This window comes from Cyprinus carpio, chromosome B3, assembly GCF_018340385.1.
Source record: "Cyprinus carpio isolate SPL01 chromosome B3, ASM1834038v1, whole genome shotgun sequence".
NCBI classification, from domain to species: Eukaryota; Metazoa; Chordata; class Actinopteri; order Cypriniformes; family Cyprinidae; genus Cyprinus; species Cyprinus carpio.
The window spans coordinates 42,202,716-42,210,881 of NC_056599.1; the positions used below are offsets into that span (position 1 = coordinate 42,202,716).

An 8,166-nucleotide genomic window follows, 5' to 3' on the forward strand; every position below is an offset into this window, starting at 1 on the left:
TGTTCAAGGTTATTAAATTTAAAGCTGCTGGACATTAAGCTGTACTATGCTCTATTTTTTTAAATACAGTTTTATTTTTATGGTTAACTGCCTAAAAAAATATGGGTTGTAAACCTGTCTACATATGGTCAAGACAATAAACTACATAAAATCGCACCTTTGTAAGATATCAGTCAGCATTTGAACTGCTATGTGTGTATTTTTTAGTTTTTCATATGTATCATTAAATATTCAAGCAAGCTCCAAGCCAGTACCTGCATTTAAAGTTGTAATCCGACGAAGATCGCAGGAAACCAGTGTAACTTACCTGGCCTCGGTCTTGGCTCATCACAGTCTCCTCCATTATGAGTAAATCATAAAAACAAAAACGAGCAGTTCTGGCTCCACCTGTCCTGGCAGGACTGTCCTCTCGTCAGCGCTCTTCTCGCACCGTTGCTATGCGACAGAGCGCTAATCGGAAACACCTGGTGACGTAATTAGGAAATCCTGTGAAGGCGGAGCATCTCACGCACTTCGGAGGACCCTTCGTGCACTTCGGAGGTCTGGTCTTCGAAGTCCGTGGCCTTCGAAGTGTGCACACTCAACTTTGGGACACAGCTATTGTGTCTGAGCTGGTTTTGAGAAAGGACTTTAATTTTGCTCTGGCGGCGTGACGTCATAAGACTGCGCGAGCTCCCGCATCTGTTATGATTCGGCTCAAGAAAGGTCTGTGTTTTTAAGTATTTAAACTGTTTTAACTGATAGAAACCGTCCAGTCAATTATATAGTTTTTACTCGACGCAATGATTAATGATTTGCTACTGAATGTAACAGTGTAATGCTTTATCTAACATTAGTAGGCGTTATTTCGTGTGAGTAAACGCACGCGCACACGAGTAACAGAAAGGTTCGTCTGTTTCGCTCGCTGTGTCTGAATCAGTTCATCGTAAACACTAATCAGGTCACTTCTAAGTAGTGACGGAGAAACGGAGCTCTTTGAGACTCGATTGAATCGGTTGCTTCTCAAATGATTCAGTGATTCGAATCTCCGCTCGCTGACGTCACCTGCTGCTCAAAACTGTGCGAATGAAGCGAAAACAAACACAAACATGTGGACAGTTACGACAATTATACATGGATTTAATACAAATAAAACCAAAAAACCTGGTTACTGCAGTTAAAGCATGGTAACCACAAATTAACCATGAGGTTGCTACACAAATCATACTTACATGGTATTTGTAGAAAAAATGTGGTTATACAAAATTACAAATGTTCATCATTACACCAAAAAAACATGGTTACCACACTTTTACTAGAATAAAACCATGGTTGAATGACAACTGTTACAAACCAGCTGAAAATGTTCTCCTGCAAGTGTAATTTATTGATAATAATCTACAAACTCTGATTCACTGTATATACATCACAACTAAATATGAACTGACTGTATAACTTCTACTCTTTTATGAATTTGCAGCGCTAGTTTTGAGTGTTTTTGTCTAGTCATGTGATTTAACTCACTCCCTTTCTAGTGTGCTGACTACTGAGCTATTGTGTTGACTACAGAACTAGTGTGCTGACTACTGAACTAGTGTGCTGACTACTGAACTAGTGAGCTGACTACAGAACTAGTGTGCTGACTACTGAACTAGTGTGCTGACTACTGAACTAGTGTGCTGACTACTGAACTAGTGAGCTGATTACAGAACTAGTGTGCTGACTACTGAACTAGTGTGCTGACTACTGAACTAGTGAGCTGACTACTGAACTAGTGTGCTGACTACTGAACTAGTGTGCTGACTGCTGAACTAGTGTGCTGACTGCTGAACTAGTGTGCTGACTGCTGAACTAGTGTGCTGACTGCTGAACTACTGTGTTGACTGCTGAACTAGTGTGATGACTGCTGAACTAGTGTTCTGACTACTGAACTACTGTGTTGACTGCTGAACTAGTGAGCTGACTACTGAACTATTGTGTTGACTACAGAACTAGTGAGCTGACTACTGAACTAGTGTGCTGACTACTGAACTAGTGTGCTGACTACTGAACTACTGTGTTGACTGCTGAACTAGTGAGCTGACTACTGAACTAGTGTGCTGACTACTGAACTAGTGTGCTGACTACTGAACTACTGTGTTGACTGCTGAACTAGTGAGCTGACTACTGAACTAGTGTGCTGACTACTGAACTAGTTTGCTGACTACTGAACTACTGTGTTGACTGCTGAACTAGTGAGCTGACTACTGAACTAGTGTGCTGACTACTGAACTAGTGTGCTGACTACTGAACTACTGTGATGACTGCTGAACTAGTGTGCTGACTACTGAACTAGTGAGCTGACTACTGAACTAGTGTGCTGACTACTGAACTAGTGAGCTGACTACTGAACTAGTGTGCTGACTACTGAACTAGTGTGCTGACTACTGAACTAGTGTGCTGACTACTGAACTACTGTGTTGACTGCTGAACTAGTGAGCTGACTACTGAACTAGTGTGCTGACTACTGAACTAGTTTGCTGACTACTGAACTACTGTGTTGACTGCTGAACTAGTGAGCTGACTGCTGAACTAGTGTGCTGACTACTGAACTAGTGTGCTGACTACTGAACTAGTGAGCTGACTACTGAACTAGTGTGCTGACTACTGAACTAGTGTGCTGACTACTGAACTATTGTGTTGACTACAGAACTAGTGAGCTGACTACTGAACTAGTGTGCTGACTACTGAACTAGTGTGCTTAGTACTGAACTAGTGTGCTGACTACTGAACTACTGTGTTGACTACTGAACTAGTGTGCTTAGTACTGAACTAGTGTGCTGACTACTGAACTACTGTGTTGACTACTGAACTAGTGTGATGACTACTGAACTAGGGAGCTGACGGAGAGATTTAGTTTGGGTTTATTTTGCTCTCTGTTCATTGTTCTCTTCATCTTAAACAGAGAAAGACCTGCTGAAGAGATTCTCGTGACACACTATAAAGATGGCGTTTATTAAACAGGAGAGTGAAGACTTCAGGATTGAAAAAGTGTTCAGTCTGAAACAAGAAGAGACTGAGGAACAAACAGGTTGGTTTCTCTCTCAAAACTCACTCATTTGATCCGGTTATTAAATGTCCAGCTCTACAGAAATTAATGTTTCTGAAGTGTCCTAATTAAAGTGGTTTTATTTGACATGGAGCCTCATGTGGACAGATGTTGAGATCACATGACCTGACAAACACTAAGTGCACCTGAGAAAGATCCCACTTCAGTGTTGGTCTTCTATTATGTTGACGTCACCCAGTAAATCAGGAGAAATAATGTTTAGTAGCCTAAACAAAACAAGTAGTTTGAGTAACATTAAACCATATATCTAGTGAACTGAAGATAACAAAAAAATTCAAAAATACAACGCACTAAACAATAACAAATTATGTACGTGTCACTCGTATAGTTTTGAATGAGAAAAATATACAGCGCTCCATGGTATACTTACCAGTCCATCTCACTTTTTTCAGGCAAAAAAAAGTTAAGATACCTTAAAGTGAAAATGAATCCACTGCACGTCACTTGTCACCAGTTCCAAAACAATCTGAGTAACAGTCATACCCTGGGGCCTGTAACATGATGGTAGATGAACAAATTCAGAGTTGCAGGATAAGTTTCGAGTTGACAAAACCAAACCACTCCAATCCAGCTTTATTGGTACCATGATGCTGATCATGGCTTTGATCCTGAGTTTGTGGAGCGTGTGCACATTAATGTGTGACATCAGTGGCAAACAGCCAATCACAACACAGAGTGATTAGCTTCTCACAACGAGATTCAAAACTCTTTTCTTAAAAGGACATTAAAGAATATGAGGAATTTACTTGTCCATGAAAGAGGACAAATTATGGAAGCATATGGGTAGCAAAATTCATTTGCCAATTTCTACACTAGTTTTAATATGTAATTTAAAAACATTTTAATAGTATTTTTATTAGAATCTACATTTTACAAAAAAGTAAAAAACAAAATATATTTAGAAAATATATACAAATCAATGAATGATAATATTAACAATAAAAAAAACTATATAAATGATTATTATATAATATAAAAAAGAAAAAAAAACAAAGGAAAAAACAAACAAGCTAAAAAAAAAAAAAAAAAAAACTAAGAACCAGGGTGTATATGCAGTTTCAGTGGTAAAGCATAAACAAACAAGCACTCAGTAGAGGGCAGAGCAGACAGCATACTAAGCCCGACATTACTGATCAGAGTCAGCATTTAACCGCTTTAGATGATTCAGAAATTGTTGCCATATGCTGTAGAATTTATCAAGGTTACCCATAATTCCATACCTGACTCTCTCCATGTGCAATATCCAAGTAAGATAAGTCGACCAGGTCTTGAACCGAGGAACAGTATCTAATTTCCAAAGTTGAAGAATGATGCTCTTAGCAATATTCATTCCATAAATAATGGTGCTTTGTAGAGAGACATTATGGTCTGACAAAAAAACAGAATATCCAAATAATGCAATCTCTGGATCAGGCTTAAACTCAAAACCATACATGTCAGAAAAACACTTAAATATTTTACACAAAATTATAAAGTTTAGGGCATGTCCAAAAGAGATGGGTAAGAGAGCCCTCTGCAGTTTTACACCGATCATGTGTGGTGGAAATGGTTTGGAAAAACCTGTGTTATTTCGATTTTGAATAGTGCAATCTACTAACATGTTAAGTCAATGCAAAAACGCGAATAGACAACCTGCAGTGCGAATGATGCGGAGTGAATTGAGCGTTTCGGACATTGTGCGAATCGCGCGAGTTGAAAAATCTGAACTTTGGCGAAAATTCGCACCGCGGTAACCAATCAGGAGCTTGCTCTAGTAGTGGACATGATTACGACATAGCAAGCAGAGGCAAAATCTGTAACAACAATGAGGGAATTATATTTTATGTTTAACCACAAAAGAGACATCAGAGCCAGCGGCAAAAATGTCAGAAGACTAGCCGAGTCCCAGGCTGCTCTCGTCGGTAACATGAGCACTGAGCTCCCGCTGATCGCGTGGAGCTGATCGTCTCCGAAAATCAGTGAAAACACATTTTTAAATAGGCGATGTCTTTATAAATAAACCACATATTTGAGTTTAAAACAACTACATTATCGTCTGAAATACTTTTAAAACTACATTTCATGACATGAAAACAGTAATATTTAAAACACAAAATTATCCGAATAAATAGTGGTTGAAATCACAATGCTGTGTGAAACTTAACTGGCAGAAGCCCCTCCCATGACGCAAATTCGCGTCTGGTGTGAAGTGAGTAAACTCAAAATGTTCAAGCGTCCAACTACGCGCGATTTATTGGCGCAAGTCACGTCTGGTGTGAACGCACAGTAATTCTTTCTCCCAAGCATTTTTTTTCAGAGAACACAATTACAAAATCTGAATAATGTAAATGTCTGGAATCAGTGAGCCCAAACAATAGTCTATAAATCTTTTCTTTCCTCCGGCAGTGTTGCTCCGGGGAGTGTGTCAATTGAGATTTCGTTTTATAATCCTCCTGCCAATAAAACAAGGGCCCTCACATTCGCTGCCCAGTAATAATGCAAAAAGCAAGGTAGCCCTAGTCCACCTTTTTGTTTTGTTTTTTTGTAAATGTATTTTTGATATTCTGTGAGCTTTAAATCCCCAGATGAAAGGCAGGGTTACAGAATCTAATGATTTGAACTCCATTTGCCGATGTCTATCTTTTAGATCCTCCAATTTCTTTAGAAAAATTAAACTTAAAAAACTAAGTATAAGGGTTTTTGGGCAGAACAACTTCAAGATACTTAAGTCTGTCTGTGATTTTGAGAGGAAGATTGTGTAGGAACTCATCAAGTTCAGCACTTAAAGACATGAATTCATTCTTCTGCCAATTAATTAATACTGATAAATCGCAACTGCAGAAAGCAAAGGGCTAAGGGGACATCCTTAACGTGTCCCACAATGTAATAAAAATGACTTAGATTTTTCATGATTTGTGAGTACGGCAGAGGTTGGGTGAGCATATAGTGTTGTAATCCATCACACAAAACGACTACCAAACCCACATTCTTCCATAACCTTGGCCATTCCAGCGGATCGAAAGCTTTCTCTGCATCTAAACACAGAGCAGCTACTTTAGAACCTTTCTTGTACTTAAGGTACATTATGTTCATTAATCTCCTAACATTAAAAAATTAAAATCTATTAGAAAAAAAAAACAGTTTGATCCATATCTATAATAGATGAGAGGAATTTATTTAACCTATTGGCTAATAATTTAGTGAAAATTGTAATGTCAGAGTTAAGTAATGCGATATAATAAGATGAAGGCTCAGTCTAATCCCTACCCTCTTTCAGTATTAATGAGATATTAGCATCATATGGGAATTTTTTTCAACTTTATTTAATATTTTTAATATAATTCAATACCAAAACCATCTGGCCCTTCCGCCTTTGCCATTAGGAAAGGATTATAGCATCAAAAAAGCAATCTTAAAAATATAAAACACATTAAAACTCCACGACAAAAGCAACATCACACATTATAAAGAATATAAAAAGGACCTAGCCAATAAGAGATGTCCCCTCTTGCTCTTGATGCATATAATTGTTCGTAATATACTCTAAAGCGACTCATTTATAACCTTAAGGATCCACAAGTATGTCCCCTGTTTCTGATTAATTTTGGTGTATGGCTTATTTCGGTCAGTAGTAAACACCCTCAGCTGTCGAGTCGAAGTTAGCAATTTATGAGGCTTATCCCTCTAACTCAATATTTTTGTCTTAGCTTAACACACAGTGATCCCATTACCTGTCCAGATAAATGGGTATTATATTCATACTTCAAATTTAAGGCAAAGTCTGTAAGGTAGAAGGGCTAGAGAAAATTCTATTAGCTCCGGGTTCCAATTGAGATAATTACTCTTCTATTTGCTGAATGTGGTCCTAGGTGGTCTGTCTTGCTGAAGACTCAAAAGAGATAGATTTTTTCCCACAAAGTGGAGTCAGTTACTTCAGAATTATCTTGATATCTAAAAAATTACGAGATCTTTTGAGATATAAATTGACCAAAATGATACATCAGAACGTAGAGTCTTATGGCCAAGATCAAGAACCACTGAAGTCCGGAGCAGTGATCAGAAATTAAGATGTTCTGATAATCGAAGGTGATCTACGTTTGATATAAATTTGGACGTCAAGCAAAAAAATCATCAATTCTAGAAAAAGAGTTGTGCTTTGTGAAAAAAAAGAAAAGAAAAGTCTCTACCGTGGAATGTATCAGTATCATTCATATCAACCCGATTCATGGAGGACATTAGACCATTCAGAACTGTGGAGGCAGAGGGCAGCTGGCTAATTTAAGGCTGATCTGTTCAAAACATTATCAAGCACACAGTTAAATCACCCACCTACAATACCATGTGAATCAGTAAACTCAGACATAAAATATACATTCATCTATTCTGAGCTTTTAGTAAAGAAAGTAGGGCATCATCAAAATTTGGTCCATACACATTAAGATGGTAACATGAAATGAATAAATTGGAACCAGTTTACCAAAATATATCAACTGTTCCACTCAAAGGGAAACATGTCTATAAAAGGGAACTGTCTTGCGTATTAAGATTGCAACTCCTCTGGCCTTGCTGGCGAATCTGGACTGAAGGATATGACCAGCCCAGCATCTTCTCTCTTGTGGGCCTAATATGGGTCTCCTGTAAGTACATAACATCAGCAGACAGAGATTTAAAAATGGGAAAATACTTTAGCTCGCTGATCACATGACCCAAGCACACGCACATTCCAGCTGCTAAAAGGATGCCGATTGCCCTTCGAAGGTAAAACTAGGATTCATTACAAAAGTTGAAAATAAAACAAGTTACAAGCATACACCACCCTTTTAAAACACTAATGTTCTAAAAATAAAAAAACACCACACACAAAGAAACATTAACCCCAACCCATGTCCCCATTTCCCAACCAAAGTGAGAAACACACATCCAAAAAACTCACTGAGGGGTAACTGGACCAATCAGAACACGAACTAGAGACCTAACGCACACGCCCACACGACACACAGCTCCCCTCCGCCACATTAATACCTTTCATGACCAAAAAACCGGTTGGAAATGGTCCCAGTCTGAATTTCGCTGATAAAGGAGTCACATACCAGAGCATA

At 38.4% G+C, this 8,166-nt stretch overlaps 1 pseudogene; it reads left to right on the forward strand.

The window, feature by feature from the left end:
• Positions 1-574: 574 nt before the first annotated feature.
• LOC109082295 overlaps positions 575-8,166 on the forward strand; it is a 19,696-nt pseudogene continuing 12,104 nt past the window's right edge.